This window comes from Myxine glutinosa, chromosome 1 (assembly GCF_964187855.1).
Source record: "Myxine glutinosa chromosome 1, kmMyxGlut1.1, whole genome shotgun sequence".
NCBI lineage: Eukaryota > Metazoa > Chordata > Myxini > Myxiniformes > Myxinidae > Myxine > Myxine glutinosa.
Genome location: NC_136261.1, coordinates 435,682,036 through 435,696,528, shown reverse-complemented (window position 1 = coordinate 435,696,528; position 14,493 = coordinate 435,682,036). Strand labels below are relative to the sequence as shown.

The following is a 14,493-nucleotide window of genomic DNA, read 5'->3' as shown; positions in this document are numbered from 1 at the left end:
CCGCCCTAGAGATAGGGATCTGGTGGTACGCACTACGGAGATCGAGAGTGCTATAGACCGAATACTGGGACACCTGTTGCACTAGCGCGTCCATCCCCGGAAGGGGGTAGGCATCCAGCTGTGTAAAGCGGTTAATCGTTTGGGAGTAGTCGATTACCATGCATTTGCGATGGGCCTCGCTGCGCACCACCAAGACCTGGGCACGCCACGGTGACCTACTAGCTTCTATGATGCCGTCTTTCAAGAGCTGAGCCGTTTCGTCCGCAATGAATTGCATGTCTGCGCGAAAGTAGCGTCGTGATTTTACCGCGACAGGGGTGCAGTCGGAGGTTAGATTGGGGAACAGCGAAAGCGGCTGGACGTCCATTTGCGCTAGGGCGCACACCGCTAGTGCATCGTCCGCCCCCACAACAAGAGTGTCAGGCCCACCAAACTCCATTACCAGACGTCCATGCAGCTTAAGAAAATCGTGTCCTAACAGAATATCAGCACATAATGCGGGTAAAACCATAAGGTGTACATCAGGGAAAACCCGTCCCTTTAGCACGAGTTTCAATCGGCATTCCCCCTTCGTGCTGAGCCGAAGTCCCTGGGAAGCCATGAAGATCTGTCTCGTAGACCGCCAGATCCGCCATCCATGCCTGAGCACAAGTCGCTGGTCGATAAAACTATCCGTAGATCCTGTATCCACCAAGGCCCGAACACAATGGCCCTCAACCATGAGGGGAATAAGGGCTTGAGCCAGGCCAGACGAGGCTGCTGGGAGCAGGACTGAGCCCCCCGAATGGGTCCGACCAGCCTCGTGGGTGGATCCTACACCAGCAGCAGTTTTGCGGTCGTGGCCGGAGTCTGCGTTGACCATGGGGAATCCATTATCGTCATCAGAGGGCTTTCCCCAGCATTCCGGTGTTTCGCGATTCAAAATCCGACAATTCTGACGAGAAAAGGCCTCCGTAGTATTAGACATCGCCTTTTGACACTTCTGGCAGAAAAAGGCTTCCGTAGTATCCGAAATCGCCTTTTGACATTTTTGGCCGCTTTGACAAAAGGCTTCCATAGTATCCGAAATCGCCTTTTGACATTTTTGGCCGCTTTGACAAAAGGCTTCCGTAGTATTCGAAATCGCCTTTTGACATTTTTGGTCGCTTTGACGAAAGGCCTCCGTAGTATTTGAAAGCTGCCTTAACTCTTTTGTCGGGGCGGGGGCCGCTGTTAGCTCGTGGACGACTCGAGGAGTATGAGGGGCTTGGCGAAGTTTCAAAGCCCCGTGCGTGGCCCGGAGTTTGGCCAAGGACACGGCCTTTGTGCCCGATGGAGAATGAGACGGTGGTGGCTGTCCGGTGACGCCTGCCAAGGACGTCTGAGCGCCCAGGGGGCCGCAGAGAGGGGCCCTCCCCTTCGAAGTCGGGTAAGGCACCGGGTGTCGGGTTTGGCTCGCGGGCTCCGCTATGAGCCCGTTCAAGGTCGCTGCACCCGCGCGACCACGACTGCACGAGTCAAAGTGCCGCGAGCCGCGTGCCGTTTTCTTGCACACTTTCGCGTAATGTCCCTTTAGCGAGCACAAATGGCATATAGCGTCACGTGCCGGACACATGACCCGGGCATGACGAGGCCCTCCACAGAAAAAACATGCAGCCCCGCGCAAGGCCTTGGGTCTGCTGGTCGTAACGGCAGCCGTCAGGGCTGGGTCATCCTCCGGAGCATCCGGAGCGAGCGGATCCACGTCCTCGACGGTAGCACTCTCCGGCCGGGCGTGTAGTGAGGTGCCCGCCAAAAGGCGCGTGCGATCATAGGCGTTCGATTGCATCCGCGCTTCAGTATATACTGTCGCTTGCTTGAGCGCCGTAGCGAAGGTCAGGTCGGTCTTCTCCAAGAGTTTGAGCCTTAGTTCCTGGGAGGAGACCCCTGCAATGAAGGCATCTAAAAGACGATCATCCTGAGCCTGCGCGGGAGTCCGTGGCTCCCTGATGCTGTCCAGCAAAAGCTGCCGGAGCTCGAGGGCGTAATGGTCCATTGCTTCGTTGGGTTGCTGACGTCGCGTTTGCAGCAAATAACGTGCATACACCGGGCTTTTTTCTTTTATGTATAGCCGCTTGAGCTCCGCGATGGAAAGATCATACGTCGTGCATTGAGCGATAGCGTTGTAGACCCGGTAGTCGATTTTTGAATGTAAAGTCGCTAGCTTCGCGGCAGCCGTTGGAGCGGTCTCAGGCTCAGCAAAGAGATGCTCCAGTTGTCGGAGCCAGTGCTTCAGCTGCAAGCCTCCGTCCGTGGCTTGTGGGTCGGCGCTGAAGACGGACACCGTCAGCGTCTTGTTGCCAGCCATGTCTGCAGATCTTAAATGCAATTAAGTGTTGTGTAAAACCATTCAGGTCCACACAACTTTAGTCCAACGGTTTGGTTTAATTGCATTTAGATCATCACATCATTCCTGTAAAGTAGAAATACACAATAAGTATACGATGCGACATCTCATGGATCCATTCATATCATTCAATGCAAGCAAGCTAGATATTCTATAAAGGCGTACCGTTAGCGAGGCTACCGATGTAACATGTCACAAGGGAGAAGTCTCGGAGCACCGTCGCAGCAGCGGGTCTTATAGTCACGCCCCTAGCGGTGACAACGATGACAACGAGCAGCGAGCATCACCCCGGGTTCAGTACGAATACGATTTCACTACAATACACACACAAAAGTTAAGCCCCAACTAAAAAGTTGTGGGATTCTGTGTTTGGGGTTCACAGATTTAAAAACGTATCCCCATTATACACACAACAAAGTTAAGCCCCAACTAAAAAGTTGTGGGATTCTGTGTTTGGGGTTCACAGATTTAAAAACGTATCCCCATTATACACACACAAAAGTTAAGCCCCAACTAAAAAGTTGTGGGATGCTGTGTTTGGGGTTCACAGATTTAAAAACGTATCCCCATTATACACACACAAAAGTTAAGCCCCAACTAAAAAGTTGTGGGATTCTGTGTTTGGGGTTCACAGATTTAAAAACGTATCCCTATTACATTTTATTTATTTATTTATTATTTTCAAGGGTATTATCTGCTTACTTGTGTTTTTTGTAATTCTTGCGAGTAAAATGAACCCAAGATTTCTTCTCCATTTAAATCATATAATTTGTAAGTCCAAGGGACTGTATCCATTACATCAACGATTTTAAATAATTCACGAGTCCATTTTTGTGTATAACCTTTTTCAAAATGGCTTTTCCATTTGTATATTCTTACAATATCACCAACTTTAAACTTGGGCTTTCTCAAATTAATCTCCTTTTCATATTCTAATTTTATAAATGTTTGCAATGGTTTTGATTTTGTTGATGAATGAACTGTATTGTTGTAATTTATCTACAATATCCTGAATTAAATACACCCATTTTTGAGAACCGAGTTGTGTGAATTTTTTATATAATTTCTCTTTTAAAGTACGATTAAAACGCTCAATAACAACTGCCTTTCCTTCATTAAAGGTGCTGTATAATTTAATACCCTTCCCCTTAAGAAATTTCATGAATATTTTGTTATAGAACTCTGTTCCCTCATCAGTCCATAACTTCTTTGGTTTCTTTTTATCCCGATCAAATATTAGCTTAAAGGCTAACATTAAAGTATCACCCCTTTTATTTATTAAAGGGACAACCCAGGCAAATCTACTCCTCAAATCAATAACGGTTAAAGCATACCTGTATCCCCTGTCATTATTCAATTCAATTAAATCACCGGACCATATGTGGTCGGTGTATTTAGAATAAACTTTTCTTCTTTTAAACTTTGTGATTATAGGTTTGTGTAATTCTTCAGCCAAAAGCTCCTCAGTCTTGATGACATCATTAGAGCCTAATAGTTTTTTGAGGAATAACCAAGACCAAGTTTCAATTTAGCATTTATCAAATTTCTCACAATAAACCTATCAACTTTCTCTCTCAACGTTGGATTTTGTATCAAAGACAAATTATACAACATTTCGCTGTCGGCTTTATGTTTTTCAGTCAACGTAGTGGTTTTCCCATAAGCAATATCATGCTTCATACACACTTCGTCAACCCTATTTGTAGGCTTAGACCAAGGTTTAGGATTGTCAGCCTCATCTAATCTTTTATCCAGGTTTGTTCCTGGACCACAGAAAGAATACCCTGGAAGGTGTAATTCCCCTGGAATTCCAGTTGTTGTAAATTTACTTCCTGACAGAAACTTTTGTATATCTCCTCCTCTTTTAGGTGAGATGAATTGGCACTTTTTAGAGCCACACACTTGACATATTCCTTTTTGATAAACTCTATTATTTTTAGCTTTAACATGAGATATTTTTAGATTTAGTTTTCTTTTTACATTTGAGACAATAACTCATATTTATTTATCAGAAAAATTCCGACAGAGTATCAAAACCTTTTTGGTTTTTAACATATACATTTCTATCTTAATTTTTAAAACATAAAGAATCCTAAGGAATGCCTTCACTCTCTCCTCCATTTATTTACAAATAAAAACTAACTAAAGTCAATGACACCAACATCATCAATCACATAATCTTTTCCTTCTTCTTCTTCTTCTTCTTCTTCACCACTTTCTCGTTTAAATCTCCTCCCTGAAATTGAAGACATTGACGTTATTTTTGAAACCATTATCTTCATAAGAGTTGTTAATTCTTTAATTTCCTCTTCGGTGTGTTGAGATTGATTTATTTGCTGTAATACACTCAATCTTTTACGAATCTCACTGATTTCCATTTTTTTATTTTTCCTCCCTCTCTCTTTGCTCCCTTTCCTCCCTCTCCTCCTTCTCCTTTTTCTCCCTCTCCTCCTTCTTCTTTTTCTCTCTTTCCTCCTTCTCCCTTTTCTCTCCTTCCTCCTTCTCCTTTTTCTCCCTCTCCTCCTCCTTTTTCTCCCTCTCCTCCTTCTCCTCCTTCTCTCTTTCCTCCTTCTCTTCTTTAACTCCTTCCTCATCCCTTGCTACCCTTGAGCTTGAGCCCCAAAGAATATTATAGATATACTCATCTGGATTTTGAGATATTCTTGTATCTATAATTATTTTTCTCATAATAGGATACCAATAAGATTTGTTGACGATTTCTAAAAGAGTTTTATATTTCATAACTTTGAGAAGTTCATTTTTATTTAATATTTTAAACAAGTCTCTATTTGTGGGCTTAACAATATCAGTATAAGGCCAGTTTTTAATGACAAAATTCCCATGTATATGCTCCAAATCATAAGGTATCTAATACCGAGCACCCTTTTCTTGAAGGTATCCTTGAATAAAAAAATTATAATTCTCTTGTAGTCTTCTTCCTGCCATTTATGTATCAGAAATATATGTGAGATTAATATTATGACAGGTAATACCACCCCATCTTCCCACTACCAAATTGGTTTGTATTCCTTGGCTTTCTATCCTTATCTCATGACCTTCCTTCTTTGTCATGCTAACCATCGCTATACTATCATATATTTTTCTTTTCTTAAAACCATGTATTTGTTGTTTATTAATTGTTCTTCCACATAAATCCTTATCCTCACCAAGTGGATAATATTCTTCTTTATGAGACTGATTAAAATCCTGTAGGTCTTCTATGTTTATTGAAAAAGACCAATTATACCCTAAATCAGGCATATCATACCCCCATTTATTAATTCGCATATTAACTATATGTCCTTCTTTATAAAATTCAATTGTAAGCAGGTAGTTAAATTCAATGAGGAAAGGTGTATGGTCAGTATAACCAGGTGTTGTGGTTGTAAATTTTACTTGTTTAACAAAACGTGCTGTTTTCTTTGAATATATATACGTATTGTGATAAATCACTTAATCTAATTAAGTCATTCGCATCTGTAGGGTTTGGATAATTGATTAATTTATAAGTATTCTTCATATTAATATTTTTACTTACACTATATTTTTGTCGTTCAGCCTGTGCCTTTGTATAATAATTTGATAAATCAATATCCTGAGAGGATTTTCCAAAGATAGAACCATATTTTCCAACATAAGTCATTTATATTAGATTAAAAATGATATCATAAAAATTTTCATTATTGTTGAGTTGAAATAATACATATAAACATAATTGACCACAACATTTAGAATTAATTTCTTGAACTTGAAATGTTTGATAAACACCATTCTGTAAGAATTGTATTGCTTCAACAGGTGGTGGCATACCATAACTATCAAAATAATATTTATCCTGACTATTATGAATACAAACCCAATGAGAACCATTCTGTGTGTCTAAATTCATAATAATATTCTTTGTATTCTTATTTATATGTATTAATTCATCTCTCATACAAATAACCACATTATCAATTTTTAGTGTTTTACAATACTTAGCTAGTTCTATATTTGACGTTGTATTCTTTCCAAATTGTTTAAACCATTTATCCATTTATTTATGAGAAAGATACAATCCATTACCCCGTTTAGTTAGTTTAACACCCGCTTGAGCGATAGAGGAAAGCATATCTCCAACCAACAATCTAGCTTTATCAGGTAGACTTTCAATTTTTTGAGCAAAATCTACAATTACACCACTTCCACTAATTTGTTTCTCCAACTCCTTGTTATGTCTTTCCAATTCTTTTTGAGCTTTTAGTTGTGCATTCCTTTCGTTAGCAGTTTTTACCGCTGCTGAAATACCACCAGTCAATGCTCCCGCTGCACTTAAACCAGCAAATAAGGGAATTAGAAATGGGAGAAATCCTACTCTTGACTCGTCTATTGAATATTTCTTTAACATAGGTTTCGTCATTTTAATTTTAAGAGATCCAACATCATTTAGTGTTTTTACTTGTGTGTGTGTGAGTAAAACATCAATTCTTACAGCTCCTTTTCTTTGAATTGTATTAACATTAATAATACAAGGCTTTTGATTTTGAATACAAGATGTTAATTTATTAAGATTTATTTGATTAACATATACCCCAACCATTTATTTATGAGAAAAAACCTATGTGATATTAATCATAACACCATTATCTGTATTAATCTGTAATTCTGTTTCCTCCAAAAGCAAACAATATGCATTAACCTCTTCACTCTCCCCTCTTTCAATGTATAGAGAAGTATCCACTCGATTAGACTTTATAGTTTCCTTTTGAGAACTCAGGTCAATTGCATAGATTGTATAAAGTTTTTGAAACGCAACCATATACAAAATAGGCTCATTATTACCATTACTTTCACACACCTTTTGGTAGGACTTGTAGGCTTCCGCATAATCATTTTTTTCCCAATCAATTTCCAATCTATCTCGCGGATAAAATGTGCCATCAAGAGAAACCCGAAGTTGTTTCACCTTAGCATTATCACTCAGCGCATTATTCTTATCAGTGCCTTCATCTCCATCTGGTTTCTTAAAAACGAGCCATAGGTATCGTGGCTTTCCTTGAAGAACACCTAAATTCCAAGTGTAGGTAGTGTGTCCAGTTTCACGTGTTGACATCTTCTTTTAAGGTATGATACATTTAGTGGTTTCTTTGAGTTAAGTCTTCTATTTAACATCTCTTCCGTTTTAAGATTAGGAGTATATTCACTAATATACCAACACAAATCATTAATAACAAATTTATTATTATCACCAAAAGCATTTTGAGCCCCAAAAAGCAATCTATTTACATTATCATTCCTTTGTAGTTGAAATCTAATTTTAAGCCCATACAAAACTTTATCATAATCACAAAATCCAAATATACCTTTAAGAGGTACTGCTACGGTAAAACTATTCTCTGCTTTTGTTTCATCATTATACATTGACTTTCTTTGACTATAACCGGGGTCAGCATTTGTTCCCGTTGACATATCAGGAATAAAACCTTCAACAGCTCCCTTACCCATTCTATCACTAAACGAATATAGTGTAAATTTCATCATTTCAGATGTAGCAGAGACATAATCAACCGCTTCAACCTCTTGTGTTCCAATATACAGGCGGACACTGTCAAACATTTTCCAGAAGAAATCATTTACGAGTGTAGCATTAGTATTATTCGCAGCCTTAGTGAATTTAAATTTACACAGCAAGAAACTATCAGCTATATTCAAGTAAGTTTGTTGATTATTTATTTCAAAACTTTTTGTTCCGTTTGAATTCCAGTCTGTTCCTGTTATAGCATTTACCTTAAAATAGTCTTCCTTTTTAGTGGAGTTTGAAATGATAATCGTATCATCCAAATCATAGATACTATAAATCGCTTCCATACTTGTATTTATATAGCATTAAAATTGTTGAAACCCTGACCCAAGTATTTTAATGATTTTTTGTCGTTCTTGTGAAGATAGTTGAGTTTTACCTTTTTTTATTTCTTTGATTGCTTGTAATTTATGAGACTCCTTTTGAGCATCTTTTATACTCTTTATAGCACCCGCAACTGAACCCACGGCAGAAGCAGTTGAACCAATTAGGTCTTTATGTTTAAGGATGGTTGAACCAATACCCATTAGAGTATCAATTATCCCATCTCCTTTATTTCGAAATTGATGACCTACACCTCGTTGTCTCTTAGGTTTATAGTATCCTCTACCCACATACCTTGTATAGTATGGTGAAAGGTACATGCCCTCCCCTGTAATTATTTTATATTTTCCCAACTCGTGTTTTCTCACAATAACCATTATTTATTTATTGAAAAACTTCACGTAGGTGAATTCTGAAGGATATAATTTCATCATTAAAGGATATCGTACGATTATCTTGGTCGGTTATCCTAAAATTTACTCTGTATATGATTTTTCCTGACACAGGTAAATAGACAATATTTTTTGGTTCCATATTAAATTTATAACCAATCGGGGTTGAGTATGCACTGAATGAAAATATTGTATTTGTTCTTATTCCATCGTTATAAGCACCATCAATCAAATCACAATGAATTAATACTGAATTTATACCGGAGGATATTTGGATAACATTATCACTGTAAAACATCCCGTTATTTTCAATCTTTTTTGAAGAGAAACCCAATAGCTCTCTGAACGAATTTTCAATCGTGAAATCAACTTTATAATTATTTTTAAGCTTAATCGTTGATTTTGAAGTGTGTTTTTGAATATCTATTACCATATTTTTTGGTTCATCACCTTTTTCTTTCATAAGGCGAGAGACTTCTGAAGATATTTGAGAAATCTCGTAAGCTCCGGGTGAAACGGTTATAGTTTTATATACACTTCCTGGATTATAACTAAACTTGTTGTTTTTCTCTGTAATATTAAAAAGGGTATTGTAAGTTTCCATTGACAACAAAGAAGCCTCATATGAGGTAAGGGGGTCAAGTTGTAGTGGGTAAGGGAATGAAGCTGTGTAATCGCTCGTTGTGAAATTAAAACTAAGAATTGTGCTTCTCATCTTATTTAGTATCTAATAAAATATCTTTGTATTGACATTTATTAATTATTTTCATATTCATCAACTGATCTAAAATGGCTGAGGATTCATTAAAACAATTGTTGTTTCCAGCCTTCTTACTACCTAACAACAATAATAGCCTATTAACTAATTGTGATGGGTCATTTGGAAGAAAACTAACACCTGAACCAAGCTTACTTAAAGCATCAATAATATGTTTCTCCTTCTCATTCTTCTTACTTTTACCAGCAACAGAAACTCCATAATCAAGTGCATTTAGCAACTCAATATATACCCTATCTTCCTCTCTTTCCATATCAAGTGGTTCCTCAAAATATTTTGAACCGCTGAATCCGGGGTTTGTGAGAAGAAACATTAATCTTGGAGTTAATTTAACATTTGGTTGAGTAGAACTCAAGAACATCAATTCATCATTAAATATCAATACCTTTTCTTCCACAAGATGGAACACTGCTGGTTCTTCTGTTGGAATGAGACCTGCTCTGGTTTTTGAATCTGCCAAATATTCATTGTTTTGAAGAGCTTCCACTACATAATTAGGGGGTTGATTTACCTCCTCAAGTTTCTGAAATAATTCTTCATCATTATATTCTAATTTTCCAAGTTCTTGTTTTGTTATCTGACTAAAATCTTTGAGCATTTGAAGTTTTTTCGGAGTAAATTCTACCGTGGGAACTGTAGGGTGTTGAGTTTTTAAAAGCGGTTTAAAAAATTTCTCTTGTTTTCTTTCAAAGGCTTCTTCACCAGTTAGTTTCTGTCTCCGTTTCTTCTTTATCTCTTCCTGTTGTTTTACAACTTTTGAAACCAACTCTTGATGTTCTTTAAACTTTCTTGCTCTTTCTTCGGTATTCATTTTCTGTATTTATTTATTGAAAAATATCATTTAATGAATTGTAAAGGTCAATGGGAAAATTTTCCTTTTCTTCATCATTATAGTAAATGTGTTGAAATAAATCCTTTTCTTTAAATATTTCATCAAATTCTTTATTGGTATTAATACGAGTTGTTATTTCTTCTTCACTAATACTTGTATCTCTGCTTTTCATACGTTTGCGTTGAGTCTCCTCATCGATATCAAAACCGAATGATAAAATCTTAACTCCATCACCACACAAATGTTTAATAATTTGTCTCATTCCTTCAGGATTAGTTTCTAAAATCCCAAGACCATTAGATTTTAGTTTATTTAACTCACTCTTACAATGTGAATATTTTGTAGAACCAAGAGAGACCTCCTCAAATATATATATATATTTTTTTTTTGTATACAAGATCGAGGCTCGTGAAAGAGCGAATATTAATCACACAGAAAGACAAACCGACACATAAAACATATAACATCAGGAGCGGTAGACAAGATGGGGAGAGAGGGGGAAGGACACAAACACAACATTTGAGAGCAGGGACCGAGAGACATGGAGACATCGAGAGATCTGAGAGAGGGCGAGGGCTTTGGGGGGGGGGCATGGGAAGGGGGTGGTGGGAGAGGTATAAAACATATGGACACTGCCAGGACTTCCAGGAAAGAAGTTGGAATTTCAAACAAGGTGGATCTGGGGTGAATTAGCGGGGGTAGAAAAGATCAAGGTTTTGGATGGGGGAAGATAAGAGATGGTGGTGAACAGCTGTTTTAAAGACCTGCACGGAGGAGTGGGATTGAAGGGAGTGAGGGAGTTTGTTCCAGAGGCGGGAGAAAAGAGGAATGAAAGAGTGAAGGTGAGCAGAGAGCCGAGATTTCGGCAGTTTAACCATCAGAGGGTTGCTGGCAGATCTTGTGCGACCTGTAGGAATATTTGGGGGACAGAGCACAGAGAGAGCTGGGGGTGCAAGGCCGGAGAGGAGTCGGTAGAAGACAGAAAGACCACCTACCTGCCTGCGGTGAGTGAGTGAAAGGCCCTCAGAGATAGCTTCATCGCGGGAGATTCCAATAATTCTGAAAGCTTTGGTTTCAACAGCGTGAAGCCGAGCTAGGTGTGAGGCAGGAGCACCGGCCCATAGGGGAGAACAGTATTCCATTGAGCTGCGGATGAAAGCCTTGTATGTGGTGAGGAGCTCAGGTGTGCCGAGGAAGGACTTCGCATGACGGAGGATGCCCAGTCGGCGACTGGCTTTGGAGGCCAGCTTGGAAATGTGGTTTTCCCAAGAAAGATCATGGCAGATAGTGAGACCCAAAATCTTGAGCGACAGAACTTCTTGGAGAGGATTGTTGAGAAAGTAGATGGGAGGGTTGTCCAGTCGATCTTTTCAGAGAGACATAGTAAGAGTGTGAGATTTGTCAGGATTGAAAGACATGTTCCACTTGTTTGACCAGTCTGTGATTTTGTCCAGGTCTTCAGAGAGTGAGGAGGCAGCAGACTGCCGATCTGAGGGAAGAGGAATGGAGCGGCAGAGAGTGGAGTCATCAGCAAAGAGATAGAGAGGATTTTCGAGAGAGTCAGAGAGATCATTGATGAAGACCAGAAAAAGCACGGGGCCCAGAACACTGCCTTGGGGAACTCCAGCCTGAACAGGAAGAGGAGATGAGAGAAACCCATTCAGGGCCACACGTTGACGACGACTAGAGAGGAAGTCCGCCATCCATGCGTGGAGATTTCCATGGATACCAAAGGAGGAGAGTTTGGTGAGCAGAGCGGGGTGCCAGACCGTGTCGAAGGCACGTGATATGTCGAGGGAGACAGCTCTAATTTCCTGTTTGGCATTGAGGACCTCCATCCATTGTTGAGACAGCAGAAGCAGCATGTCCAGAGTAGGGTGACCTGGTCTGAAACCAAATTGATGATCAGAGATCAAGCCATTGGAGAAGAGGAAAGATTTCATATCCGAAGCAATGATGGATTCCATGACTTTGCTGATAATTGGGAGAAGGCTGATTGGTCTGTAGTTGCTAGGATCTGTTTTTGCACCTTATTGGTGCAAAGCGGTGATGTTGGCTGATTTCCAAGCAGATGGCAGTTGAACTTGAGCAAAAGAGAGGGTGAAGAGAACAGAGAGAGGGTGAGATAGAGCAGCAGAGCAGGATTTTAGGACCCATGGGCTGATGCCGTCGGGTCCAGTTGCAGAATCAGATTCGAGGGTTGACAGAAACTTTTCCACCTTGTCAGGAGGAAAGGACACGGAGTCCAGGAGCAGCAGCGTACGACTGGGTATGGTGGGTACAGAGAGGGATGGGTTTGGGACACAAGATTTAGAGGCAAACACAGAGTTGAGGCATTCAGCTTTTTCACGTGCGGAGTCAGCTGTGTAGCCGTTTGAGGTAAGGGAGGGGATGGAGGGGGAACAAACACCAGAAACGGATTTGACCAGACGCCACCAGGATTTGGAAGAGGGAGACAGATAAGAGAGTTCGGTCTTGAGAACGGAGAGATATTGTTTCCTGGCTCTCCTGAGGGTGGACACACACTTGTTTCGGGCTTTGTGAAAGGAAATGAGATTTCCTTCCGTTGGATTTGCTTTCCAGGAGACGAAGGCAAGTTTTTTCTGGGCAACAGCCTCACCACAAGATTCCGTGTACCATGGACGGGAGGAAGGGTATGACAACTGAAGACGAGATGGGATAAATCTGTGCATGAGAGAGAGCAATTTACTTTGGAAGAATTCCCAGGATGAGTTGATGTCAGAGGTGGTAGAGATGGGAGACCAGTCCAGATGATTGATGGCTGCTTGAAGACCGTGCCAGTTGGCCTGAGTGAAATGCCAGACTCGTCGACGCTGAGCAGGCTCCCTGAGGATGGTCAGAGAGATGTCCACTTTAACAAGGACATGATCAGATGATCCGATCGGAGCAGAAGAAGAGCAGCAGACATTTTCAGGGAAGTTAGTCATAACCAAGTCCAGAAGAGAAGATGTTCCGTTGACTGAGATCCGGATCGGGAAATTGACAGATTGTGTCAGTCCCAGTGAGTCGCAGAAGTCCTTTGCTGAGGAGCCATGGCTGGTGAGAGAGGTACCCAAACCCAGCCAACTGGCATGATGACAGTTGAAATCACCACATATGAGGAAGAGAGAGTTGGGATGAGTAGCTAGAAGTTGGTCCATATCATCAGACAGCGAGATGTAGATGGAGTCATCACTGTTTGGTGGACGGTACAACACACATATGAACAAGAGGTGGGAGCGAAGGGGAAGCCGTAGCCAGGGGTATTCCTGGGGGTGAGGTGGAGAGAGTGCAGTGCAGGGCGAGTGAGGAAGAGAGTTTTTGATAAAGATAGCAACCCCGCCTCCAGGACGAGGCTCAGGTCTATCATACCGGAGGAGGGAGTAGCCTGGGAGAGATACTATGGAATCAGAGACATCATAAAGGAGGAAAGTTTCTGTTAAGCAGATCACGTCTGGTTTGACAGAAGCAACCTGTATGGAGAGATCAGTTAAGTTTGAACGAAGACCCCGGATGTTTGAGGTCCATACCGTTAATGAAGAGGAAGGGGGAGCATCAGATACAGAACAGGGGGGAGGAGGGGTAGGGTAAGATGTGGAAGAGGTGGAAGAGGTAGGGAGAGCTGTTGAAGGTGTGTCAGAGATTTCAGAATAGCTCGGAGAAAGGGAAGGATGGGGCGGACAAAAGGTTTGATGGTGATTGGGTGAGCCACAATGAGGTGTTATTTGAGGAGGGGGAAGAGCGAGGCAGAAGGTTGGGGGAGATGGAGGTGAGAGTTTGAAGGGGGAAGAAGCAGGGAGGACGCTTTGAGGAGGGGGAGTGAGAGGGGGGAAATTGAGAAGCAATGAGGGTGGGGAGATTTGAAGGGGAGGGGTGAGGGGGGAGTTTGGGAGGGAAGGGACAAGGGGAGGGATTTGAAAGGGATGGGATATGGGGGAGATTTGGAGGGGAGGGGTGAGGCAGGAGTCTAGGAGGGGAGGGGCGAGGGGGCGTCTTGGCGGGGAGGGGTGAGGGGGTAGTTTAGGAGGGAGGGGGCAAGGGGGGAGATTTGAAAGGGATGGTTGATGGGGAAGATTTGGAGGGGAGGGGTGATGGGGAAGATTTGGAGGGGAGGGGTTATGGGGAAGATTTGGAGGGGAGGGGTGAGATTGGATTTTTGAAAGTGTACGATTTATGGGAAACGAACATTTATTGCAAAATGGGTTTCTTGTGACCTTCGAGTTAAAAATACGTTTAAGGACG

At 41.2% G+C, this 14,493-nt stretch overlaps 1 protein-coding gene across 1 annotated transcript in view; it reads left to right on the top strand.

Annotated features, from left to right (window-relative positions):
• LOC137419063 (uncharacterized) overlaps positions 1–14,493 on the top strand; it is a 1,330,575-nt gene that overhangs the window by 328,145 nt on the left and 987,937 nt on the right. The window lies entirely within an intron of this gene.